Source organism: Leuresthes tenuis, unplaced genomic scaffold (genome assembly GCF_036924035.1).
Source record: "Leuresthes tenuis unplaced genomic scaffold, fLeuTen1.0.hap1 SCAF_6, whole genome shotgun sequence".
NCBI lineage: Eukaryota > Metazoa > Chordata > Actinopteri > Atheriniformes > Atherinopsidae > Leuresthes > Leuresthes tenuis.
This window is the reverse complement of record NW_027325360.1, coordinates 14,892,369-14,904,488: the sequence shown is the minus strand read 5'-3', so window position 1 is coordinate 14,904,488 and position 12,120 is coordinate 14,892,369. Positions and strand designations below refer to the sequence as shown.

At 37.4% G+C, this 12,120-nt stretch overlaps 1 protein-coding gene across 2 annotated transcripts in view; it reads left to right on the top strand.

Annotated features, from left to right (window-relative positions):
- grid2 (glutamate receptor, ionotropic, delta 2) overlaps nt 1–12,120 on the top strand; it is a 456,461-nt gene that overhangs the window by 257,551 nt on the left and 186,790 nt on the right. The window lies entirely within an intron of this gene.

Genomic DNA, 12,120 nt, shown 5'->3' with positions numbered 1-12,120 from the left:
CTGATTATTATGCTGCCATCCAGCCTGTGCTGCCATGTGAAACTGTAGTGACAGAATGACACAAAACGTTTACATATAGACTTGCTGCTGTACTGAGGAATTTTGCAACCAGCTCTAAGTACAAAAGATCTGGAGATATTTTGTGTGCAAATAAGTGTGCTCCTGCTCTTACCTCAGGTCAGTAGATATACAAAAAGGCCTTGTGCAAATCTGCACTCTCAGTTTATTATGCATGCTCATTTGTAATCTTTGCCTATAGATATGTAAACTGTGCTTGCAGATTTCTAACTAGCTTCTATATTTTTAGAACAAGAAATGGGGGGGGGGGGGCTGTGTGTCGCAGTTTAGCTGCTACAAATACTGTTGATAGACCGAAAGTTGTTGATTCTTTCTGACCAATCAGTGGTCTGCAGACATTTTAGATCACCTTATAATATGAGTGGCACTGGAAATAGTTCCTTGCACCAGCTGCTGTCTGCAACAAAATCCCCTAAAGTCAAAGATTCTGGTTGAGTCAAGCCTGAACAGGCAATTGAAGAACAGCATCTGAGTCATGCTGATGAGAACACAGTGCTCCTGATGGGTTGAAGCATCCTAACACTTTATATTTTGGATCTCAGTTGAATGACTGATGTCACTGCAGGTGTTTTGCAGTCTAATGGAAAACACTAGCTTTAATATCACTCACAGATCGGAGGACGGAAGTGTAGTAGATCTAAATGTATTAGCTCATAAAACGCAGTGTAATAGTTTTCAGCCTCTGGTGATTCTGTGTTGATTTACTCCTTTATAGCTATAATGGAGCTTCATTTCACTCATTGCAGTCAATTAACACAATTAATGTGTTGTATGCATTGATCTCCAATAGGATTTCTGCAGTGGAATTGTTTTGCAATGCTCTTTGTAGGCTGAACATCAATCTTTTGAGACATTAAAGCATTCTATCTGTGTACTGAATACCATATGTCATCGGAAAGTAACTCGGGAGCTTTGCCGATCAGCTTCTATTGGATGAATATCGAGTAGTTACTAATGTGCCCTCTCTGGAAATGCTAGTCTCACTACTGTTAAGTCAGTGTGATAAATTCCAAGACTAAATCGACCCTTAGCAACTAGAGGTAAGAGAATTTTTAGACAGTCTGTACATTAATTTAGTAGAATATACATATACAACCCATATATAAAAAAAATTAAATTAGAATTCTGCTAAAAACTTTAGTCCTGTTCTGTGCGTTTTTCATGATATTTTACTGAATAATGTGTTTTGATTTTTTACGTTTTTAATGATTTCTTTTGTCTTTTTGACAGTTGTGCACAAACATGTTAAAATGACTGCATTCATATTTCTTTGTAGCTGAACGAGGCAGTTTTTTATCTGAATAGCATGAAGACGGTGCTGCTCTTTGTCAAGACGTTGAGCAACGTTCTTGTCGACCATGTCATGCTGAATTGTGCCTGCCCGCACGCCACGACTGTGCACATCCGTGGAAGCCACAGACCACAGCGATAGATTTCTGAACCAGTGAATAGAAGAAAATGCGTCAGAACAATTACAGACAGTGTAGTTATAGTCACCTAAAACTATCAAACTCCCACAGCATGACAGCATGACAAAAAGTGTTGTAAGGAAACAAAAGCAAGCGTCAGAAGACTGCTCTAAAGGAGTGAAAAGAATGAGGGCTGCCAGCTCTGAAGGATGTAATTGATGGCTTTGCACAGCAGAAAGTCAGAGGAGAGCATGTGTGATGTAATTTAAACTTTTTTTTTTAAAGTTGGCACAGACAGCTATGTGTTCTCGTGTGTATCCAGCACTTCTAAGTTTGCACTTTACCTGCTCTCGTGCTCCCCCACCATTTTATGTCACACAGGTCCGATATTGTAGTTTCTTTCAGCCTTATGATATGTTGTTGCTGGTAGTTTTTCAGGTCACTCACTGCTGAATTTACCTTTTAGTGTGTATTTTGTTGTAATAATGAATGGCTCTACATACCATTATGTACCATAGAATGAGGATGATTCAAAAGAGCTCTTTATAAAAGTGAGAAATGAACATGAAGTAGCTCATTTTTGGACTGTGAACTACAAACATGAAACGTGCACAACAATGCTGATTACGAAAGTCAGTGTAATTCACAGTAGATGATGTGAAAAAAACTTAATCCCATCACCCACCATTTTTGTATCTGGATGGGGTACAGTGCTGAATCTGAACTTGGCAACAGCTTAATTCTACGTATAGCGTATTGTCAGCAGATGTCTGCTTCATATAAAGCCTCGTGTGAATTTACATGCATTGGCTAGAAGTTGAATAAAAGGTTTCTGATGTACTGAAACCATCAGTTGTTTCCATCCATGCGAATATTTTTCTTTTCACACTAAATTTCAACCCTCCTCTGTAAATCTCCATTACTCACCATGAGGTCAACCTCTTTAAAATTGCATGCAAATTACCAACAATTATATTCAGGCCTGCTGGTAAAGGGTTTCTTTTTTACACTGACCTTACGTCTAACCTATCAAGACTGAAAGAGGAACACCTTTTGTTCATGGCTAGATAACCTTAAATGAACTCAACTTGAATTAATGAATTGTGCTCACGTGTGTCATAGTTAACTTATGATATCCACACAATAGACACATAGACATTAACATGAATGCTCAAGCACATTTGTAGACCACTTAAATCCTTCTATCCCCTTTGAGTCCTGTGACTACTGATTCATCTCTTGGACCCTGTGGGTTTTGCCAGCGCTGTTCTCTCAGCCACAGAAGGCCCTTTAAAGATATCACCATTGTTCCCTAATGACCTCCCCCCTGTTCAAGGAGAGAGAGAGTGAGGGGGGTGGGGGGGCAATGCACCAAAAAGTAGAGGATGGAATAGACAGAGATGGCCCTTTAAGATGATAGGAGTGTTCCCAAAAGACCTTGCCTCTATACAAGGAGAGTTCTTTAGAGAACAGACAGTCGAGTGTGTCCTCTCAAATGAAGCTACAGTGCAACTGTCCCAATCCTTATTTTCAGCTCTACTGGTGCGTCCCGGACATTGAGAACACATGTTCCCTCTCCATCTCATCCATTCCTCTCCTCTCACAGTTTATCCCTTTCCCTTGATTTCCCTTTTCTATTCTGTCCTCCACTCAGTCTTTCCACTACTTCTACTACGTCTTTTTTTTTCTTTTTTTCTACAATTCTAGACATTTATTGAAAACAGTTTACTGGACAGTTGTTGTTACCTGCTAAGTGACCATCCCAATCCTGTCTGTAACACAGAGACACTTTTAGCCAATAACAAGAAGGGCCTGAGGTAGGGTAAAAGAAAGGTTGTTACTTAATTAAAAGTATACAAGTGCTGATAGTTTGAACAAATATGTTCAACAAAAGTATGGGTTTGTAAAATATTAACAAGCCTTGAATGTGAACAGAGATGGTAAACTGCATACAAAATGCACATGATGTGAGAAGTACTGACTTTAAAGACTGAGTGTGTCAAAGTCAAACTACATATGTCTAAGACTAAAGCTAATGGCTAAGACAAAATACGCCATGTCAGGGGAGCATCCTGTGTCCTCTACAATGTTTGGGTAGTACATCAGTCATAAAATGGAAGTACCTCAAACACTGTTATTTAATTCCATCAAGCCGGCTATACAGAGTTGTTGTTCTTTTGTGTAGGTGGACTAATGTTGTGCGCTGTTATTGAGGAGGAAACATTAGGAGACCTTTGAGCTTTGGCTGAGATAAAGTTAGCACGCCAGAACAATGGAGCCCATGGTTTGGATGCTATCTTAGATAGCTTTATGTTTGAATAATGCACGTTCATTATTATGAGTATTCATCATTTAAATTCTTAAGAAATGCCAACATGCAGCACATCAACATTTAAATTAATTCATTTAAATCTATTCTTTTAAATTGTCTCAGTTTTGTTACCTATGTATCTGAATGTTTTCTACTTCTTGTAGCCAAAAGGTTGGAGTTCCAGACTGGGAAACAGAATGTGTTAAGCTCCAACACAATTTATAGTATACAGACAGCTGTCAGAATGTACCATTATATATAGAAATAGAGGGGAGAATGAAATGATTGCCAATGAGAAGTCTTTTAAACGCTTTGAACCAAAGACATTGTTAGTATTTCTAAGTCAGTGCGACTAGAATGATAGTTTGCATTTGTTGTGTTGTGTGGGCAGAGAAATAGAATTCGCATAGTTTGATTATTGATTGATGTTCATGGTTTGTTCTTGTAGGATGAGCTTCTGTTAAAGAAGGTCTGGAAAAGTGGCCCCTGAGTGAGTTCAGAGTTGTTCTTCACTGATGAAGTTGAAAGCTTTTGCCAAACCCCAGTTTTCTTCCATAGCATAGCAAGTTCCCTTATTTTCTTCTGCCTTTTATCTAGTTATTTGTTCTTTTCTTTGTCTCTTTTTTTAATTGTAAACAATTAATAAAAATCATTTGCTTTTGTCCATGGAACGATTGTTAATAAATATTACACCAGGTGAGGATTACTCCTGACCCCATGTGTCCTCACATACCATATTTATACATAAAATATTCAATCAGTATAGTTAACGGTGCACATCTCAAGAAGATACAGTTTATACCAGGTCACGTTGTCTTAATGCAGTTGATAGATGCTGCAGTGTCCTGGGTCTGTGCCTTTTGCCAAAAGTGTTCAGTTCTAGTTGTAACTCTTGTAATTAAATATGGTTCAGTCACCTCAGTCCTCCCAAATAGTGCTTAATGTTTCTTTTTTTTTATTTTCTCAAACAAAACGTCATGCTGTGAAAGCCACATGCTTTCAATTTGAATTCTAATATTTATTTTTTCTCACAAGCTTAATTTAGTAATACACCAATTTACTGATTGGGCATTTTTACGCCTGTTGCACAGTAAATATGTGCTGTAAATACTGATATAACGGTTTTCCACAAAGAAGAGTATGTACCACATTGGGTCTGCTGATGTTACAGGGAATGTTAACCCTCCTCGTGGAATTTACCCTTTTGTAGAGGTGGACAAAGAAAATTAAATCAGAGGAAAGCATTTAAAGAACAGGTTAAGGGGTCGTTACACAAGGAGGAGAAACATTTTATTAGAAAAGATTCACTAATATGTTATTTTATTGTTTTAAGAGAAAATATATATCACGATCATAATAATAATAACAACATAATGTTGTTGTTGCTGTTATTATTGTTATTATCAGTGTCATTATTAATTGGATCACATATAGAAACTTCAAACGTAATGACACAAAAATCGAGTTACGGTTAAAAGTGTCAAGGTTTCACCTTCATAGGTAACATCCCAGGGCACATTTGATCTCTCTTTGGGCATCGTGTAGAACATCAAAGCAGACAGAGATCAGGAAGGTGCTTGGTAGAATTTTCTTCCACTGCATGAGGAAATCCTGAAAATGTAACAGTGACATCATTTATTCATCACTTTCCCTTACCACCTGAAGCTTGCTTTAGCATATTGGAAAACTCTGCCGTAAAATATCCATATAAAGTTGCTCCAAAAACTTGGTGATACCCACTTAAAAATGTATCAATTTAATTATTTTACAATTACATGCATGGGACATTTAACTTAAAGGATAGATGGGATAAACGTGCAGAAGATTTGAATCAGAGTTTGTCTCCTTTTCCTTTTTGTTTTACGCTGAAATTTCCATACATATTTTAATCATGTAAAATTTGAGTGAATTTTTATTTGCACTTATTAACAAAGATGACATTTTGTCTTGATGACATCTAACATGTGCTCTGGGGATGCAAACGTTTGTTTATATATCGATTTTGTTGGATTTTTCAAATCCAAAATATGTAATTCCATGAATGAACATTATTAGACTCATCTTTAAGATGAGTTGTCATAGACTTGGACGTTCTCACCGCCATGCTTTAATGATCCTCAGTGTAGGCAGATTATATGTCTGTATGATATTTTTTCTTGCTTGTTTTTCCTCAATTATATACAAATATGTTGTTGAATGGTTTCAATAAATGTATTTAATTTTACTAAAGCCTCTGACCCTGGAGTTGTAGTTTACAGCATTCGAATTAACTGTGGGAAATCCTGAGATGTAGACAAAGAAGGGAGGGCAGGTAAACTGAAACCTCTATAAAGAGGTAGATAATTAACTAAAAGGCATAATTAAATGTATATAAGGCTGACCACCTTAAAGACCTTTATCAGAGACTAAACACAAAAAGCTAAAAGCCAAACAGAGGTGAATGCAAGCTTGGGTTTTTAAAGACCCTTTGATAGAAGGATCTGTTGGAGAAGAGCTATAGAGCAGGAGTCCAGTGAGAAAGGAATGGTGGTAGGGAGCCAGACTTTTATCAATATATGTACTGAATTTAACACAGGAGTCAAGAAAAGAAAGGGGGCGGGGGGGCTCTGACCCAGGAGGAGAAATGGTATAAAAACAAACAAGAAAGAAAAAGGGTAAAACAACGTAACAGAGTATGGATGCTTGTTCTGCTGAGAATTTTCTGGTCTTTAGGCAGTGGGCGCACTGAGGGACACTAAATTGGATAGATATGATTTATGTTGGGAAAAATACTGAACGAACGGTTTCCTAATGAAAATTAAAATTGGATGATTATTTTATGAGTTGGGGTGGGGTGGGGGACAGTGAGCCCAGTCTCTCTTTCTCTCTCTCAATTTGCCACATATGGTAATTTTGTTTGAAATTTATGCACTCAGACAGTGGCCAACTGTTGTCTAAACATGATTTCACTGTTGGCTGATCCATTACCTATGTAACCGAGAAAGTGAAGGATTCCCTCATTGTAAAATAGTGAGGTGTGTTTTTTTTTTTTAGCATGTGATTAATGCTCTCAATGAGTGCATTTCTACACAAACTGTAGTGGATTCTCAACAAATCCTCTAATCAAAGTGACCCATATCAATATTTTGTAAAGTACTGCACCTACAAGCAGCAGGAAGTGTTTATGAAACCATAAAATCCTGATAAGGAGGTAGTTGCGTTGGATGGTGCATTCAATCTAAAAATCAGTTCAAAGACCAGACAGTATTACGGCAGTTCTTTATTAAAGCACTTTACTAAAACACTCAAGTCAAATTTATTTGTATAGCACATTTCATGTACAAAACAATTCAAAGTGCTTTTCATACAATAAAAGCAAGCCAGTGGGGAGTGGAGGCAGCATTAAAAATACATAAAAGAAAATAACATCATAACATTACTTGGTTAGACTTAGAAGTCAAAAACAAAAACTCTCAGTTAGGGTTAGGAAAATGTCTTGGTTAGGCCTAAATACATTCTTTTTACAACAAGACATTTACCTTCATGGATGCTGTATCCACAATTCACATGCATTTGCTCTCATCACTACTTGTTGTTGCCTATTCTTCTAATGTTATCAAAGATTGTTTTGGTTCCATGAGCTTAAGACCCTCCTATTAGAGATAAGAACAGTATCTGGACTCTTGAAGTAAACCAGACAGTTTTAAAGACTGGACCTAACCAACTATATTCTGAAAACCAAAGATCTGAAAGAAATGTTTAACAGTGATTCAAAAAGTCCTGCTGGTGTATTCCTCCACCATCCTCAAGGCATCAGATATGGTCTTTGTTGATTTTTGTTTATCCTAGTTCACCAAGTTTCTAAAAATGATGACTGGCCTGTACAATGAAAAGTGGTAATTAAGTGGTACCCAGTTTGTTGAACTGTGATGCCGAGGGCTGCTGTTATGAGTTGGCAATGAGAATATGTTGGTACACTTGCTGGAACTGCAGTAGACTGACTCTGGCAACAGGAACAGAGCCAGTGGAGAGTACACCCACATCCAGTGAGGTTAATAGAGTGCTTTATTTTGATACAAAATGGGCAGCCATCTAAAATTCATTGGTGCTGTTTAGTACATAGACTCCTCAGATAGTAAAAACAACTCAGGGCAAAGTAAATGCAGGAAAAAGCATATAAGACTAGGAAATAAAGAAAAGACAATAAAAAAAGGTTTTGACACTTCGGGTGAAAGAAGGGCTTGATGGTGTGTAGCTGATATGGAAAAGGTGATGCACACCCAAAAGATGTTAAGCTTTATATAGTGTTTTTTACAAATGTTGGTTAAGCTGTCCATTGGGACTCTGGGAACGTGAAGCCTAGGGCCTTGAGTTAGAAGGAATGAAATAGAGCAAAAGAGAAGAAAAATAAGGCAAAGAGAGTAGTGGAAGGAGAAACGTACTTCTACCTAAACAAAAAGCAAAAAAAGCATTAGGCAACATAAATGACTGATGCTTAAGGGCCAAAAGCATCAATTTCCCAAACAGAGATGAACTCCCAAGAGTAGGTTCAGCTCTCTGGGTCTGAGTTCTTGAAGATTTTCCTCCACAGTTTTGACTGAAAAATTAATTCTTTAGGCATTTGCTCACAAGGAATACAATACATTCTGTATTGAAACAAAATCCATGTAATTTTTTTTACATTCACTGCCTGTAAGCTGCACAACAGTGAAATGCCCAAGGCAAGGCCAAAAACTGCCAGAGGAAACAGCCACGAAGAATGACAAAGCAAAGAGGATGTGACCGATAGCCAGAACAGAATCTGAAGGATATACCTTAAGACAGTTATTGTTGGAACAGATGTATTATTTGCCCTTTCCTTAAATGCCTAACTGTAGATGGGTTTAAGGTAATGTGAAGTTATTATATAGTATTTTACGGGTATTTACCAGAGTAAAAAAAAAAGATAAAGTGCATATATGTACACTTACTGTTTCAATATGTTAAAGTTTACCTGCTGAAAATAAAATAAGATTAAGCACAATAGAAGAAAATCCTGAATAGAGGACAGTGACAATAATTTCCTCTTTTAGAAAATATATCAATATTGTTGAAAAAAAAAGCTCCCCCCAGAAGTTGTAATGAAAATATTGGTCGTAAATCATCTTTTTTTTTTTCCTTTTCACAATTTTTCTTCACAGAGCACTTGGGCTAGAACCCAACTTTTCATATAGAGCTTTGCTATGGCTTTACATAAATAGAAGATGCAAGGTCACACTTACCCTATTCTTCCTTCAAAACTAATTTATATCAACATAGATTTCATGACAGCAAAGGGTTCAAATTACAATGATACAGTGGGCAATCAAGCATCCCTTGCAGCCTGAGAGCAAGCGCTAATCATTGGGAAAGCCTGACATTCTGTCAGGCTGTTTGGATGGATGGATGGATAGATAGATGAGTGAATGAACTTCTTTCCAAAGTCAAAATAGCTTCAAGCAAAGTTTGTAATGCCTTTGGCAAGAAGACAAAGGTTTAGACAAAGCAGAGAAATACAAAGGGGAAATGCTTGTATGTATACAGGTAGATATGATGTGAAAGTTTAGAGTTCCAAAGTTTACTTTTATCATGATGTGAAGGAGAGGAAGAATTTGCTAGCCAGAGGAAGCAAAAAGGGGAGAACAGGGGAACAGTGAGGTAATGACAGACAGTCATGGACCTGCACTGACTCATTTGCAGATATTTGATGTTTTTACCTCCTATTTTTACTATACTGTTAACACTGTTAACACTGTCTAACAGTGTTAACACTTCTTTTGGACTGTTGGTCCATTTAATTTCTTCATAGTACAAAGTTCATGTAAATATTTACTCCTCCTTTAGCATTCTGCCTCAACAGGGACTTTCTTTGTCCAGAGACTGGCAAAAGTTTAATAAGATTCCTTATCTTAAGTGTTTGATTTAAAACATGCATTTCCCCCAAAATTTTCCTCCATAGCTCCCTTTTAAGACTGATGATCTACTTTAGGAATCGCTAACAGTATTTCATTCCAATCAGATTGTGAGAGAATGAAAAAAAAAAAAAACATTCTTCGCCTCTGAATCAGCTTGATAACTAAACTTGCAACTACTTGAGTGGGACAAGAGAAAGATCAAACTCTTTGCTGGTAGGGGTAAAGGTTCATTAAAAACACCATCAGGATTAGAATAATTCAACACTGAAATGTAGTTCTGGTCTCCTGTGTGGAATTGACAGGTGCTACATGTGACACACAGTTTGCCTCTCATAGTAGAATAATGGTGTAAATTTTGACTTTATAAAAGTAAGATTTGGCCAGAGATGGGAGAAGCCAAAGTCAGGGGGGTCTTAGAAGAAAATCCAAGGGAAGAGAGAGGGATAAGGCGAAAGCATTCAGTGCCACTGAGCTGGTTGGTACAAGCAGGTGGAATCCCTGCATGCCGTTGGCTGCTACACTACATTAATTCTAGCTTTTACTTTGAGCCAGGGACTTGGAGAATAAATGGGATGATGAGGACAGAGAGGTAGCCTGACTACCTAAATGGGGGAAAAGGGACACACACACACCACACACACACACACACAGATCCTTACTGTACAAGCCTCAACTATGTTTAAGTAGCAATGGCATATTACATGGCGGGACACATTTGGTATTATTTTTATTAGGTATACACTTTTTTTCTAATTATCCTTAATATAGCTACAGCTGGAACTCTGTTTTACTCTATGTCAAACCATGTCTCTCTTTAGTTTTAAGTTAGTGGTAACAAATACGAATGTTGCAAACATAAACTTTTTCTAAATGTGTTAGTAGAGTGTGAAAGTGAGAAAACATGGTGTCTGAGTTGGTTCTTTAAAAGATAAATAAATAAAGTTTTTAAAATCTTGCAAAAAGCCTTGTGACAGAGGATAACATGTCAGCAGATTCAGTCACTTCTATAAAGTCAAGTGACCTGGGACTGTCGAAATGCACAATATGTCTTTTCATGGTACACTCAGGAGGAGTGTTTGAGTGAGGTGACAGCGCTTGCAGGGAAAAAGCTGTTGAGGTGATGGGTGATCATGGTGTTAATGGACCGGTACTGTCTCCCAGAAGAATGTTTCTCAAACAGATGGTTGCCTGAGTGAGCGAGGTCTTTTTACCCGCTATCTTGTCCTGAAGCTCCTTGATGGAAAGTAGCTCACAGTCAATGATCCGCTCAGCGGTGGGATGCTACATGCTAAAGCCTTGTCCTCTCAGCAGCAGGTGGTAGGAACTCAGCCAAACTTTGATGTTGCATGCAAGGATGCTTTTGACTAAATGTGTAAAATTGAACAAGGTTATGTCTACAATTTTTTTGCCTCAGTGGAAGCCATAAAACATTGCTTCTCAGTACTTTGCAGCTTGCATAACTTCACTACTTACTTAACTTAACCATGAACTAACTCAACGATGCATCGCCACTAAAGTTTAACATGGATTCATAGCTCAGGATCCTCCCTAATTTCATTTCTTTAGTTACACAGTAACAATATGAATGCATTAGAAAGCAATTGCATTCCTTGGAAGTTATTGCCTTTTGTTTGTTTTATATAGTAAACAATTAGATTCTCATTGATTGAGTGATTCTTTTTTTAATAAGGAAAATAGGTGCAGATTAAGCTCACAAATATTTCTGTAGTGCTCATATGACTGAGCTGCATTTAGCCAAAAAAGAAGAAAAGAAAAAAAAACTATCAGCACCTTTCGTAAGGACAGTTGCATCTTGAAATAATGAAATTAAATAATGATGGATATGTTGAATTATCAGGAAATATACTGAAATTGTAATGTTTTTTCACCTTATAAACTGAAGACAAAGTATTTGAATGGTCTAAATATATTTAATACGTGGTGAATCACGTGATTTTGCTCGTCAACTACTCACAGTGTGTTTTATACATACAAGTTGCACTGTCAGCCACGTCGGTGAGCGGATTCATCACGGTAAAGAAAGCCGCACAAGTAAAAGTCTGCCTCGAGGCAAACGGCCACAGTGGTGGACGGAAAGATGAATAACTACAAGCCAACAACAAGGCACGCTATATAGTCACATTGGCAGTCAAAGTTTACAGATACTTGAACTTGTTGGCTACCACACTTAAAAATAAAAATCTTAAGTGTTGCGCTCCTTCCTTTCACCTTAATTGTTGCTTTCCATCTAGATGCTTTGCTGACAAATTTGGAAAAAAAAAGAAAATGTTGATTTGACAACCTTCTTACCACAAAGAACAAACAGTCAGACACCATAACAGATATTGGTGGTTTAGCAAGCAACCTGTTTGGGCCATTGAAAATGCAGAGTAAGTAGTGTGTGAATGTT